At 45.4% G+C, this 16265-nt stretch overlaps 1 protein-coding gene and 1 non-coding gene across 9 annotated transcripts in view; both read right to left on the reverse strand.

Annotated features, from left to right (window-relative positions):
- Positions 1-16265, reverse strand: part of AGAP1 (ArfGAP with GTPase domain, ankyrin repeat and PH domain 1) — a 624335-nt gene that overhangs the window by 189360 nt on the left and 418710 nt on the right. The window lies entirely within an intron of this gene.
- On the reverse strand, positions 11580-11736 carry LOC120364509 (U1 spliceosomal RNA). The gene has a single exon (XR_005579756.2). It is a non-coding gene; the product is annotated as a U1 spliceosomal RNA (small nuclear RNA).

A 16265-nucleotide genomic window follows, 5' to 3' on the forward strand; every position in this document is an offset into this window, starting at 1 on the left:
GGACCGGATGCCGCAGAAGACTTGCACAAGACAGCCCTGTACAAAGATGGAACCCAACCGCAATCGCAACATCCAGTGGAAGTGAAGACAAAAGACCCAGTCCATCTCGGCAGAGGGACCACGGTCCGGGAGCCCGGCATGACAGGGGTTCCAGGAGCCCGACCGTGTCACCCCCAATCAATGGAACAAAAAATGATCACCCATTGAGAGTCAACTGTCTGGTGCCAGAGAATTCTTTTCATGGGGAAGCCATACTTTATGATCAACACAAATCAAAGTCCCTAGACACGACACGGAGGAAACGCAGACTCTTCGACCAGATTAAGTTTACTCTTAACCTTGAAAAGACTAAGCAGAGGAAAAATAACCTGCGTGACTTCACAGCGCACATGGCTGTGATGAAAAATGATTCCATTGTATACTTAATGATTTGAATCAGTTGCTCAGCATCAAAATGAATTATTATCTGGTCATACCAATTTCAGACTCAAAAACATAATTAAGTGCCTTTCTCTAAAGCTCAGCCGATCACACCTTGCTGCCAGCAAATTAGTCTGTGGGTCTATCTGCAGATCTTCGGAGGTATTAGGGTATTTGTTTTTTAATGTTTCTTCCAATTGTTTTAGTTCAGAACCAATGAAGTTCTAAACTGTCTCAACGGAAGTTTTTCACAGCACAGGATTTTATAATAAATACGCAGCTCATATTAGCAGTCCTTAAATCTGGCCAATTACTAGAATTTCCTGTGGAGCTTTCCAAAAAATAGAGCCTTCAAAAAATACAGATTTTGATTCAGAAGCTCTGGGGATGGGGCCTGGGAAAAGATGTATCTTCAGAAGCACTCCGGTGATTTGGATGAGAAGCCAGAGGCAGGAACCAGGGCTCCCTCAAACAGGTGGCCTCACTGTAATCCCGTGCGGCACAGGGAAGCCACAGAATCATGAGCTGAAGTGCAGCTTCTGAGCCTACACCAAGTCAGTGATCAACAATAATGAGGCGTCTGAAGAACAGAGTTCTGCCTTAAGAAAACAAATACCTACTTTACGCTGTTGTCTGAACTGAGTACATTTTGAATGTCACAGGAGAAAGTATTCATAGGCAGGTCTACTTGATTCCAGAAACAGGCCCAAAGTGATGCCCTGGGGAGAGAAGGATGGGAAAGCCATGGTCTTCGAACCTACAGTAGCAGCATCGCCAAGGGGCACGTGAGAAATGCAGAATCCCAGGCCCCACCTGCCAGCTGCCTGTTAGTAATATCCTGATCGATCTGTGTGCACATTAATTAAAAAACTACTCCAGCCGGAAAATCTCCATGAAACAAAAAAATCGTAACCAAAACGCCACCACGGCAGACCACGGGCATCCAGGGGCTCAGGTGGGAGGGGCATAAGATGGTGCCTGGGACACCTCAGGTCTGGGCTGCCCAGCTTCCACACAGGATCCTGAGGCAGTTTCTCATGCCCCCAAGCCCTGATGTTCTGAGAGCTCAATCTCAGGGCTTGGCTGTATCCTGATGCCCTAGAAACGCACAGTGTCACGTGGAGCCCCATGATCTTGAATGACAGTGCCATGTGGTGCCCCCAGGCTTGCTCTTGCACCAGGCCTCACAGCAGCCTGGGGAGGTGGGCTAGGTGTATGGCATCTTAAGACACATGGAGGAGCAGCCCATGGCCAGCGAGGTGGCACTAAGGAGAGCACTCATGCTCCTCCCTGTATTCGCCATGTGCCACCATTGAGGCCACTCTGTGGCTGTCCTCTGGGTTTTGTGTGCATTAGCCAGATCCCTATTACGATAGGGCATTCAGACCCCACAGAAAGCAGCATCCCCACGGAGCAGAGGAGACCCTCCCATCTGTGGGATCCCCTCCTGCAGCCCGTGCCCACCATGTTCCTGCCACACCCCTTCTCTGCCCTGCTCTCCTCCTGGGAAGGCACCCATATGGGCTGCACCTGTGGGCTCCAGCACCTTCTAGATTCTCACTGGGCCCAACCAATGGAGAGCATGGCAGGAATCTAAAAGAGAGGGGAGGGTAAGGGCGGGTGCTGACTCCAGGGCTCCTGCCCTGAGCAGTCATGTTGCTGGGTGGCCCCCCTCTCTCCTTGGCCCTTGGGGCCCGTGGGTTGTGCTGGTGCATTTCTGCCAGCCCTGGTGCCTGCACTGTCCTCTCGCCCTTCTCTGCCTCAATCCCACCCAGCCACCAAGTGAAGGTGCCTTTGGGCAAGAGGCACCTCCCAAGAGTGGCTGCCGGGGCTGCCTTCGTCTGGTTCTGCTTTCATTACATGAATTCCGAGCGGACAAAAGGCTTCCGGATACTGCCGACATTGTTATGGTGGGCGAAAGGACTCCGGAAAAGTGGAAAAGGAGCAGTGGAAAACAACAATGACAAGATGCCTGCAAGCAGGTGGGGGACACCTCCCTTGCGGGGACCCTGACTGCTGTGCCAGGCACCTTTGGGCCTGCCCTACCTGCAGGGACACCTGCCATGTGGGTAAGGTGTCAAGGAAGTGATTCCTTCCCCATTGAAACACCCAATGAGACTTCCGACAAGTCATTATTAAGTGTACTGTCTGTCCACAGACCTCATTTTATAACAGCTTTGGGCACACAAGGTCCGAACACCTGAAAAACAGAAAGTAATGTCTGTCCCTCCATCGTTGTGTTGATGATGGCAGAATGGCACTCAGTAAGCACTGCATCTCTTGCTCCTTCTCACTGAAGAGTGGGTCTCTGATGCCAGCCAGCCTAGACACCTTCCAGAACAATTTCCTTTAAAAGGCAGAGGAAAGTACTTCAGTGCATCTGTCACTGACTCCTTGAAATTAAGCTCCAGGAATAAGTATCAACACACATGTAAGGACAGCCAAGTCAATCTCAACTCCAGACAAAGGACCACAAAGTGTTCCAATGGAGGGAGCTGATCAAGAACTCACCTTAGGTTTACAAGTCCTTCATCCCAAAGCCAAACATCAGACTGCCATAAAAGGAAGGGAGAGATTCCTTCAGGCCTACACACTCATGAGAAGCAACAGGGACCTGCAGCTCATGCACTGGCTTTCAAACTTCTAGCTGTTTCTCCAGCAAAATTCAAGGACGAGTCTAATCCACTGAGATGCTGGTGGATCAGCTCTGGGGGTGAGGCTCAGAGCCCACCTTCTGCCTCCCGAGAGAGTACCCAAGGAACCAACCTGGAACTTGTGGAGTGAAGAACCTCTTGGCAAGACCACATGTTCCTGGTGTTCAGATGGAAGACACTACACCAGCTATGCACAATCCTTCTGAGGGCAGACTCTCAGAGCCCTAGAGCTCGTGAAGGTCCCCCAGCCCCAACCACATCCGCTTCCCAACTGCAGGACTAAACTCAAACAGCATAACTGAATTTGGGCCACATCAAGGTGTATCCATGGACACAGAGCAATAAAGGTAAAACTTTCAATCAGGTGCACACACTCCAGCCTGAAGTCCGGGCTGATATCACAGGTAAGTTTTTACTTAGTTGACGGCACTTTTTTTCAAGGTAGAATTAAATTGGGAGATTTCATTTTAAAATTGGTGAGTTCTGGGGTCACTTAGAAAATGAGAGTGTCTGGGAGCTGTGGGTCTGTGTTTGTGAACAAGAAGCTGACAGTCTCTCTCTCTGGATCTGTCTGTGGAAGCTGAGCGGGTTCCGCTGTTGCCCAGACTCACACCTACCTCCCCACAGCCCCACCACCCCACTGTACTCAACCCATCTCTACTTTTGAACGTCGGTTAGTTCGAGTCATAAAACCTTCCAAAAATTTGCAGAGGAGGAGTCTCATTCCAGAAGCGAAACATTTCCGATTTTCTCTAAAAGGAGTAAATATCGTTTTAAATATATACACCCATCAACTATATTTGATATCAGTTAAATTTGCTTTCAGAAAAACCAAGTAACTGTGACATAAGGAAACAAAAGTATTTTCTGTGATAATGCAGAAACATATTTGTTTAACTAAAAAAAAAGTTACAGAGGGTCAGAAATATCGTTTCTGGGATCCAAACACGGTGCTTGCCTTTCAGCGTAAACCCACATGAAGACACCTGCTTTAACGCTGAGGCAAACCAGTCGCCCACGGCCTGAGCCACGACACTGGGGAACCTGCCATGCTGGCTTAACAGGCCCGTGGAGCATCTTGTGCCACGTGTCGGCAGTCTCGGGCCAGTGGCCACACTTTGAGGCATTTCCACTTACTTTCAGTAAATCCGTCAGTCAAAGAAACGAACCACCCCCAAATGTGGAGTGAATATTTTTAATAACCATGTGCAGTCCAAATCTAATTATAGTAGGTCATACTTTCTCATGCTTATTTTTATATACATACACATGCGGAGTCTAATACGTAATCTCACTTCTGTTGCTGAATGAATGCCATTAACTCAATAACCTACTAATGCAGTCCCAGCATCTACTTTTGTTATGTGAGCGTCAAGCAATACCTGTTACCAGACAGGAGTTGTGAACACTTTCCGAAATACCTTTAAGCATAAAAGGTTTAAAATCTGTTTAAAATCATTGTATTCTCTCTCAAAATACTCAAGGGCTGCTTTTTTCACTGACTGGTAATTCATTTCATTTGTGAAAGAACCTGATGACTCTGATTGCCTGAGAGGTGAGGATCCCAGCATCAAGACCAGTCAGGATTCAAGTACACCAAACACTGCTACACACAGTCAACGTCAGCCCGCAGCAGTCCTGCGGAGGCGGAGGCCTCATGCCCAGCCCTTCAGCCTGGTTAAAGCGCTGGGGACCTAAACCCACCTGGCCTCCAACGGTCAACAAAGACACCAAGGTCTGCTGTTACTATACTGATTAATTAAATCAAATTTTCACACCTAGACCTGACAGGTAAAAGGGTGAGTTTAAGAAAAGGCCGAGTGCTTGCTACGCAGCCACTAAAATCACTAGTTTGAGAAGGCTACTAGAATGAGGGCTACATTCAAATGCCAAGAGGATTGCAAGATGGATAGCGTCTGCAGGAAGCCATGTCCCAACTCTTAGCCTCAGTAATGCCCAGGAAAGAGAGCCTCTTGATTCTGCCTCCATCAGGGACCACCTCAACACAAAGCTGTTTTGCTACAGAATTTCATTCCTGTGCGTGAGAAATAAGATATGAAGCTAGGGTCTTTTACATGTGGGCAACTCTGAGCACCACAGTTGGAAATGTTCTTTGCAGTCTGGTCTATATTTCCCTAGAGGGACGACACTGTAAAAGCCAGATTAGAATGTCCTCCCCTTCCTGGTATAGACAAGGTAGGTTTAACAGGTGGTTCTAATTCACCAACCTCAGGCCAGGGGCAAATACAAGAGGCTTAAAAGGCATCTTCTACCTCCCCTCCCACACGCACAAAAAACCAAGGGGACACCTGTGTTCAGGGATGAATACAAGGATGTGGCCTCTTTGGGGGTGAGTACTCTCCACTCTCCCCTTCCCTTCCCCCCACCCCTGCCTCCACCAGCTCATCCCACTTGCTGCTGCTGGCAGTCAGGACTCCATGGGCCTGAGTTTCTTCTCATGGTTTGAGTGTGGAGATAGGCAGGTGCTCTCTGCTCTGTGTTATCTCGCAAGGGATGTTGACAGAGGGAAAAGACTGGTGTGACAGGGGCAGTGTCTACTTCTGGGGGGGGGGGCACATCTGTTTGCTGTTCGGGACAGGCAAGGTCACTTTCCACAGCAAACTGTGGACAGGCTTGCTTACATGCTATTATTAAACACAGGGGTTTCCTAAGCTCAGGGTTCTTCTTACAACGTGAGTCACTCTGTGTGCTGGTGTTACCGTACAGGACTGAGGCTTGGGGAACCAGTGGATGACAAAGCTGGCACTCTCACTACTGCTACTGCTGTAAGAGATTGTCATTCATCTTGATCCAGGAGTCTCATCACCCAGGAACCCACGGCAGGCTAACCGGTTACCTCGCGGGTAGGGGAAGATGGGAACCCGCATGCAGTAGCTGTCACCTATTCTGACGTAAACCTTACAGCGTGCAGAGCAGCTGCATGGAACTGAGCCCCTACGGTGCTGGGCACAATGAAAGAAGGAGTCGCTGTCTTAGGAAACCGACGATCTAGTCGAGCAGAAGGTATCAGGCAGGTCCACATGTGGCCCAAATGCAAGGCAGAGTTATACAAGAGTGGCCAGAAAGTATAAAGGGCAGCGAGCCCACCCCTGCTGGAAGGTACAGGAGAGGCTCCAGGGGATCCTGCAGCTTTGGAATTAGGCTCATCCAGATAAAGAATAGATGGAAAGGGGTGATAGTACCTTAGACTACCCCAGGACCACCTACACCACGCTTCAGATCGACTTACCAGGTGCAAAGCTTTTGAGTCCAATTCTTTCTTTTCTAAGATTTCTCTTTCACGTCTTCCAGATTTAAATCATACAGATACACACAAGCATGGCCACTAAAAAGCACGTGCTAGAACGTTCAGAGCACATTGTTCGTGACAGCACCACGCTGGGAATGATGGCACCGTCCATCACTGTAGGTACATCACGGTACAATGGAACATCACACAACAGTAACAACAAACTACGGACACAGGCCACAACAGGGGCGACATCACAAATAACACAGAGCCAGAGATGAGCACGAGAGCGCCAAGTGTTAGGAGCCCCTTCAAGGACAGGCGAAACCCTTCTACAGAGTGAGAAATCAGACGGTGGTCACCCTCATGAGTGGGGTGGGTGGGGGTCGGGTGCACGTGGCAGGAAGGGGTCCATGGGGGCTGGCTACCTGCTGCTTCTGGATGTGAGTGCCGCCCCTGTAAATGTGGCTACGACTGAGGATTCTGTACTTCTTATGTGTATGTTGCATCAGTAATATTTATCCAAAAAACTAGAAAATGGCATTTGAATGGTTTGTGAATGCAGAGGTCAGGTCAGGAGGTGTCAGAGATAGAACAAGGTTGTGCAAGGAAACAGTTTTACCAGTAACAAGTCCTTAAAAAGTGGTCCAACCCCAAACAGTATAGGATTCTGGTTTCTATAGAAAGACAAGTCATAAAAGGAGCTTTTGGGCATTGTACCCCAAATATTATTTGCGTTACCATGAAATACATGATGGACGCCCTGGCCCATTCTGAACTCAGAAAGAGCGTTTCCTCAAATACCCCATCTACGGATCAGCTGGTCCTCGCCCCCATTAGCAGGGGGCAGCTGCATTACCATGCTAATCCATGTCCTCCCAGCGCCACTTCCTTGATATGGATATGTGTGTGTGCTTACTGCGTTGCCTTGATTAGTGCAAGCTTCCATGTGTCAAAAGCGCCAGATTCTTTCCAAAGAATAATTTTAGCTGTACTTATCTCCCTAAAGTGGAAGAGTTGATTTGAAAAGGTACTTACCTCCACCATATGCTATTTTTCTTTAAACAATTTGCATTTCAAAGTGAATATGGCATTTATATCTGAATGAATATCAGTATGTCGCCTGAACTGATCTCAAATGAGCAGGAAAAAGATGCTGGTTTTCTATTGAACAAGAATGTTTTCATCCACCAAATGACATCAAAGACAGAATTCCTCTTTTAAGCTACTGGCTTATTACATTAAAAATAGCCTGTCCTGATTTTTAAAAACATACTCTGAAATGATGGCTTTTCACAGCATTCAAATAAAAATTCACTAACAATAACTTCCTTCAAAAGACAAAAGTTAATTCCCCACACCTTCCAATTTTGGTCTATCTTTACAAATAGGACATAACTTCACCAAAGCATTTAACTGAGGAAAACGACACTTGGCATTTGACTTATTTAAATAAGCCTGAAAAGAGGAGCAACTATTGGTGATGGGTGACAGTGAACTTTCATGTACATAGAAAGAGGGCGGGGAAAAAGCCAAAAAGGATTCTAGGAGCACCTGAGTGTAAAACAGACACTTATTCCCACTGCAGAACTGTATACCTTTTATTTTAAAAAATCACAATGACAGGAATATGACAGATAGGAATTCTCCCTTCTCCTCTGGAGCCTTCACCCTTCAAAACATCCAGGGACTGCTTTTTTAGGTTCCATCCCATTCATAGACAGCTTCAAATATCATAAAGACTCAGCGTGAGCGGCTCCCTTGCAAACCCTACAGCTGCACCACACCCGTTCTGAGCATGCGTGGGAAAACCAGGTTCCCTGGAATCACAACTGGATGAAGGAGGCGACGCTAATGGTCACATCACTTCAAACTAGGCCTTCGCCATCTGTTCCGTCCTCTAATTACAAACCCAAAAAGAATATAATTCACAACACTACCATAAAAAGTGAGACACACATGATTTAAGGCCTGTGAAGGGGGCCCATTCGCTTCTGTATTTGCATTGGAGATCTGCCTTGCTTTTGGCTAGCAGCATGTCAGGCTAAGAGGATTTTTTTCCGAGGACACATTTGTTATCTTAGAAGACGTAGGCATTCGGGACTCTGCATCCTGTGATACTTGTTTTGGAAAAGAGTACAATTTAACACAATTTTATGGCGAAGCAAACCTGGTGTTTCTTGATACCTTTTTTTGTAGTTAAGAGATTTTCCATGTTATGTTCATCAGAGACAAAATACAGAGTCCCGACCTATTCACAATGACAGATGGAAATGCTACTAAATACAGCAATGTGGCCAGGCTTAGGAGTCAACATCATGGAATTCTACAGCTCATGGCTCTTTCCTATAATGTAGAAACAGCTCACTGTATGCCTCTTTCTCCTTGTTCCAATTATAATGTCCAGTAAAAAATCATGGGGCCCTATTCTGTTGTACTGTTAAAATTTACTTGGCAAAATTACAGATATACAAATAATGTAAACTAAATCCACCAAAATCTCATTTAACAGATCAATTTTTAAACTGAACATATGCATACATTTTTCTTGGTTATGACTACAGGAAAGATGTAACTTTATATACTTTAATATGATTTCCTAACCATTTTCCACATGTTGTCATATAATCTTTATAATAATTTTAGATATGTAACATTACTGATTGAATGTAGATAATTTATATTACCATTATTCTACTTCTGGATAGTTTTGGTTGTTTCTAATTTCTGACTGTAAACAACACTGCAAAGGACATCTTCTATTTTTGAATCTTCCTTAGAAGAAATTCTCGGTAGCATTATTAGTGGAACAAACAGCATAATATATCTTTCTGATTCATGACATATGTTATTAATTAGTTTTCTTAATGACCAGTAACTAAAAGAAGATGGAACCTGGGCATCTTTAAAACAATTTAGTCCATAATTTGTAAAGTGGCTAATAATAATAATGAAGAAATGGTGATAATAATGCTAACAGCATGCCCCATGTGGTTAATCTAATGATCAAATTATGTAAAGCACTCTGTAAACGCAAAACCTCTGCAGATATCAGTTATTAATCTCATCAACAGTGGGTTTCCCTATCTCCATAGTTTTTTTTTTCTTTTAGCAGAAGTTTAACATGGTGATGTTGCTAATTTTGTTTGTCTTTAAAATCTAAAACATCTGAATATTTTCCTTATGTTTCCCTTGTAATGGTGTCTCTTCATGTAGAAGCTGTGCCTGCCACCTGCCTCCTGTTTGCTTTAGTGGTGTAGCTGGCATCACTTTGCTTGAGCTCACTGAGTGAGTATTGACTGAACACCCACCATCAACTAGTGAAGAGCGTGGTGCTGTGGAGAACTCCGTGACACTCCCCATTTTCCCCCATTCCAAAGGGCTGATGATCAGAGAGCTGCCCATGTTATCAGAGGTACAGTTTACAAAGGAGGAAGGAGAGAAAGAAAAACACCCTGCACTCAGGCGCCAGGCACGGGCAGTGGATGAAGGACAGGACCTGACAGCAGGTGACAGTGAGCTAGAGTGCCAGAGCCATTCTTACCCTCCCATCCCTGGGTGACTGCTCCATGCTGGGGGTGGATATTATGTGGCATTTGGTGCAATTCAAGACAAAATATTTACCACATCAGATGGTAAGTTCTCATTGAAGTAATTATATTTAAAAATAATTATAAGCCAGGGGAGGTGGCTCATGCCTATAATCCCAGCACTTTGGGAGGCTGAGATGAGCGGATCACCTGCAGTCAGGAGTTCAAGACCAGCCGGACCAACATGGAAAAACCCTGTCTCTACTAAAAATACAAAATTAGCTGGGCGTGGTGGTGCCTGCCTGTCATCCCTGCTCCTTGGGAGGCTGAGGCAGGAGAACTGCTTGAACCTGGGAGGCAGAGGTTGCGATGAGCCAAAACCGTGTCATTGCACTCCAGCCTGGGCAACAAGAGCGAAAGTCTGTCTCAAAAAAGAAAAAAAAAGTTAAGTATTTATTCTAGAGACAAAGTTGCTTTCTCCAGCCAAACAACTCCGCAGTGAACAGAAAAACAGACGAGTCCAGACCCTGTTACAATGACAAAGGTAATGACTACTAGTGACTACTAAATGACTACAGAATTCAACATCCTAGAACTAGATGGTTCATAGTCACCTCGTAAAATGCCGCATTTTATTCTGATCTTTGCAAAACAATGTGTGCCATTCTCATGTTCCCATTTTTATCTTGCTGCTCCAGCTTCTGACAGTGTTTATGGAGAGAGCCATCCCACAGCTTGCTTGACCGCAATCCATCTCCTGGTACGAGTTTCAAGGACAAGCTTATATGCAACAGCGAGGGTGATATTATATTATATTTCATAATAGAAGCAATATGAAAATGGAGAAGAAAAGAAATTTTCTTTGGTGACTTCCTTTGCCATGAATAATCGTACTATCTTTAAAATATTCTTTCTCCTTTATATGATCAATGCAACAGTTTTTTTTTTTTTTTTTTTTTTTTTTGAGACGGAGTTTCGCTCTTGTTACCCAGGCTGGAGTGCAATGGCGTGATCTCGGCTCACCGCAACCTCCGCCTCCTGGGTTCAGGCAATTCTCCTGCCTCAGCCTCCCGAGTAGCTGGGATTACAGGCACGTGCCACCATGCCCAGCTAATTTTTTGTATTTTTAGTAGAGACGGGGTTTCACCATGTTGACCAGGATGGTCTTGATCTCTTGACCTCGTGATCCACCCGCCTCGGCCTCCCAAAGTGCTGGGATTACAGGCTTGAGCTACCAAGCCCGGCATTTTTTTTTTTTTTTTTTTTTTTTTTAAACACAAAATTCATTTTCATTTGACAACACTTTTTTTTATTTTTGAGACAGTCTTGCTCTATTGCTCAGGCTGGAGTGCAATGGTGTGATCTCTGCTCACCACAACCTCCACATCCTGAGTTCAAGTGATTCTCCTGCCTCAGTCTCCAGAGTAGCTGGAATTAGAGCGTGCGCCTCCATACCTGGCTAATTTTTTGTATTTTTAGTAGAGATGGGGTTTCACCATGTTGGTCAGGCTGGTATCAAACTCCTGACCTTGTGATCTACCTGCCTCGGCCTCCCAAAGTGCTGGGATTACAGGCGGAGCCACTGCCCGGCCGACAACACTGTTTTGAGGGCAGCTTTCTCTGGTCGTCTCGGATTTTCACAGTCCTTTTCCAGGAGCAGGTGGCCACACAGCTCTATCCTGAGAGGTATTCATTTCTATTTCTTTTTTTTTTTTTTTTTTTTTTTAGAGCGCGAACGCAGTCCCCCACTACCACAAATTATGCAGTCGAGTTTCCCACATTTGGGGAAATCGCAGGGGTCAGCACACCCGGAGCGCAAGATAAGCCTCGCCCTGGGAAAACCACCTTCGTGATCATGGTATCTCCCCTGCCAGGTAAGTATCATCATCTCTATTTCTTTATCTGCCTTCCAGTTCTTACAAAATGATCTCACCAATGAACTGAGCAATGACATAGGGAAGACGAAGAACCGAGGAGTGCCCTGGCTCACAAGTCTGCTAACATGCGGCAGGTTACAGGTTTGTTGGTTGGGGTGTTGCTAGGTTTGACCACTAACTGGAAATGCTCCAGAAAGACCAATGTTCGCAGCATGAGTGGTAACTCAAAACAATGGGCCACAAGGTTTTGAGATGGAAAAATGTCATGATTACTTCTAAAAATTCTCCCTTGCCAATGTGGGAAAGGACTGCAGAAAGCAGGGAAACAGCAGACTCAACTGTGGCCTGGAAGCGCCAGAAGCCCTTTCCCCGCCTTGGTTCTCACTGGTGCCCAGGGCCAGCAGCTGGCTCCCCGGTGGTGGCGGCTGGGGTAACGCACAGAGGCTCTTCCTGGCACCTCCTCTTTCCCACAGTTGACCCTGCAGACCACTTCACTGATCTCGGAAGCATCAATTCAGCAGCTGAAACACCGTTCCTCACTGCCCACACACAATTTTGAAAGAAAAAAGTTTCGGAAGCAGCTTTTATCCACTTGTAGGTACACCTGTTACCACAACCAACGCAGGGTCCTGGCTGTCCCTGCAATGTCTCTGCTGAAATCACCAAGAATCAAGTTGCTTTAGTCGGTTATTACAGAAAGGAACACTCCACTTAGAGTTCAAATAATTGAAGCTTTCCTTAAATGGGAAGTGTGACACTTACTTAGATTTGTACACCAACGCTCTGGATCACAGACGGCTACTACGGGCCAACATTAACTGCAGGAAACCAACTCACCTCCTCCTCGGTATTGATCGCCTACATTTCACATGATGGGTAACATGCAGGAGTATGTACTTAATGAAAAAATAATTGTTAGGTCACAAAACTAAGAGAGGATAACAAAGAAAGAGAAATGACGGTGTATGCCTCAAAGAGTTTACAATTTAATGATGGAAACAGTAACACGTGCATTTGCCTAAACCTCACTGGGAGCAATGTACACACACGAACAACTAATAGAATGCATTACTCATAAAAGCTGAAGATGCCGCAATTCTTAAAAAGAACCAAGATGAACTTCAGTGTCTTTTAATGTCATATTTAGCTGACTTCCTGAAGTCTAAGAGAAGCTTCACAAAACATAAACCTTTTCCCTAAAAACTGTCAAATGGTCATTAAAATCAATTCCAAAAAAAACCTGGTTTAAGAAAGCAGATATCACATGCTACTGAAATTGAAATTTTATTTTGGAAAAATAATTCTCAGCCAATAAGACTTCGGTTTGCAAATGGTCTACCAAGGTGCTAAAAGTCTCCAATTTACATATCGGAGGTTGTACTCAAGATCCAACATGTGGGGAAACTCCCGGGTGGCCTCGGTTGACGTGAGTGGGAAGCAATGCTCTGTGTCCCAACGAGCCCTGGCCACGCCACATGCTGGCAGGGGACAGGTGTGGACTGACACAGCTCATCCGGGGCCTGGAACAGACTCTGGACTCCAGAGTTATTAAAATGTTTTCTAGACCATTTGAAACTAAACAAAGAAAAACTTTCTTTCCATGAGACAACAGTGGGTCTAGTTCTGATGTCGCGTTATTTTTTTTAATAGCTATTACCACTGTAACAGCAGCTTCGCAACTTCGCGTCTGCAGTGTGAGCAGTTTTGATAAACAGCCTCTGCGGGCCACACAACGGGGATAATGTATCCTTAAGTACCGCCAATGAGCTGCCATTCTGCACAGCCAATTACTTCTGTGCGTCTGTCACTCAAAGGAAAAATGACTGAGCCCATTAGATCAAACCTTTGTCACTGTTCCTAATGCACTCTTAGGCCTCATTAATCTCCGGGAGCAGCAACAGAGCCGCCGGTGCCTCACTGCCTCCCCCGAACAGGCCCACGTGAAGCCTCTCATCTCTCCCCCAAGTGCACCGCGTTAATCAAGCTCTCCTTATTACCCCGGTCCCTGTCACGGCGGAGAGCGCTCCCTCTTAAATGCTCTCATTATGACCCATCTTTAGAGCCGGCTAAGTGGAAAAAAAGAGAGAGGGAGAGAGGGAGAAGGAGGACGAGAGAGAAAGAGGAGAGGAAAAAGCAAGTCCGATCACATTAATATTCATGACAATAATTAGTATTCTAGGTCACTGAATATTCATGCTATTAGTTTGGTTTTTTATGGGTTTGCTGGATGTCCTGATTGCTGAAGTGTGGAGAAAACAGCATGGTTGAGACTTTAGATGTCAACGGCAGTTCAATACTCAAAACACATTTGCTGTCCCCGCCTCCCCCACCTCCCCTGGAAAATCAGCTTCAACCCTCCTGACGGCTTTAATATTTCGAAACTGCTGGGGGCCTCAAGTGGGGAAGGGGGGCATGTGGAGGAGAAGGGGAAAGGTTTCCTTTGACAAAGGTCTAAGCATCAATCTGGTTAGGATAAAAACATAGCCATAGTTGCAAAAACCCAACAAAGACACACTTTAGAGACAAGAAGATATCTGTCATCCTAGAACAAAAATGTCACAACCAGGAGTTACAGAATAAAGTGACCACAGGACACAGAACTGGAGCAGATGGCTCCATGGAGATCCATGAAAGTCCGGAAGAGCATTTCTTCTGTCTGCCCCTCACAGCCATGAGAGTGGGATGCTGTCTGTTGTGGGGGCGTGGGTTTGTGAAGTCTAAGCCCTACGTCCACTACATCTACTCAAAGGCCTTGTAAACCCTTTATTGTATTTGAAAAATTAATTCAAGAACATAATTTCTCTCTCCTCTTCCTTGCGTTTGGCATCACTGTTATGACGAATTAATGATAGAATTCTGCGAAGTCAGCATCAGCCAAGCTTTTGAAAGGCATGCTGTGTGTGCTCCGTACGACAGAGGTAGACATCATTTCCCCATTTTAAAGACAAGGAAGCTGGGGTTTAGAGAGACAACTTCAGAAGGGTCTGAGATGGGAGAAGTGGGATTCTATTCAGTGATGTTGACACCAAAACCCTTGCTCTTGGCCATTCTGTTCTCCTGCTCTCTACTTAAATGTGAAAATAACTGTGGAAGCTAATACAACTCTGCATTCTGTTACATGTGGATACAGCTTTAGCAAACCAGGCTGGCCAAACATTCACGTCAGAAAATACCTGACATTTTACCTCCTTCTCTGGACATATACCTGAAATCAAAGTTGGGAAGATTCTCTCAAATGCGCCTGCTGGTAAATCCCCACTAAATTGCAACTTAAAATAAGTTCCAGGCCAAAAGAATGGAAGCTGATAAAGCCCATGGGCATCCTGAGAAGTGAGTGACCTTGAATAAGGAAAGAAGGGTGTAACCTGGCTTGAGTAAGTATCTTTTGGGTTCTTTTTTTTTTTTTTCTGGAGTAGATCCTTAAGTAATTTTTTCAAAACCCTTTAAGATGAAGACGTTGTATAGCCCTGCATGTCATCTAAAGAGGTATTTTCTACCTTCATTTGATAAGTAGTGTCTTTCTATAGGCTTCTAGGTTCAGAATTATTTGTCTTTAGGAGGGAATATTTCCATTACCTTTAAGAATGCATGTTGCTCTTGAGAAGTCTACAGTCATAGTTATCTTTTTTTGTAGGTAACCTTGTTCTTCTCCTATTTTGGGTGCTTTCTAAGATTTTATTTTTGCAGAGCCTCCTCTCCTATCCAACTTGACACCTGACTGTTCAGATATCCTTACTTGCCTCTAGCATAATTTCTTCTGTTATATCTTTGACTATCAACATGTCTTTAGCTATGTTCTTTATAGTATTTAACTTATCTACTGAATTTTTTATTTTTGCAATCTTTCTTTTTTTTTTTTTTTTGAGACGGAGTTTCGCTCTTGTTACCCAGGCTGGAGTGCAATGGCGCGATCTCCGCTCACCGCAACCTCCGCCTCCTGGGTTCAGGCAATTCTCCTGCCTCAGCCTCCTGAGTAGCTGGGATTACAGGCACACGCCACCACGCCCAGCTAGTTTTTTGTATTTTTAGTAGAGACGGGGTTTCACCATGTTGACCAGGATGGTCTCGATCTCTCGACCTCGTGATCCACCCGCCTCGGCCTCCCAAAGTGCTGGGATTACAGGCTTGAGCCACTGCGCCTGGCCTGCAATCTTTATTTCTAAAACTCTTTCTCCTATAGTATTTTCACATATTCTCTTCATTTTTTGGAAGACAGGCCTCACCCTGTTGCCCAGGCTGGAGTACAGTGGCATGATCATGGCTCACTAAAGCCTTGACCTCTTGAGCTCAAGCTATCCTCCCAACCTCAGCCTTCCCAGAAACTGGGACCACAGGCACTCACCACTATGCCTGGCTAATTTTTACATTTTTTTGTAGAGACAGGGTTACACCATGTTTCCCAGGCTGGACTGGAACTCCTGGGCTCAAGAAATCTGCCTGCCTCAGCCTCCCAAGGTGATGGGATTACAGGCGTGAGCCAACGTGCCTGGCCAAACACATGCTCTCTGTTTGCTTCATTTTAGGAGTATGACTA

The sequence above is a fragment of the Saimiri boliviensis genome, chromosome 5 (assembly GCF_048565385.1).
Source record: "Saimiri boliviensis isolate mSaiBol1 chromosome 5, mSaiBol1.pri, whole genome shotgun sequence".
NCBI lineage: Eukaryota > Metazoa > Chordata > Mammalia > Primates > Cebidae > Saimiri > Saimiri boliviensis.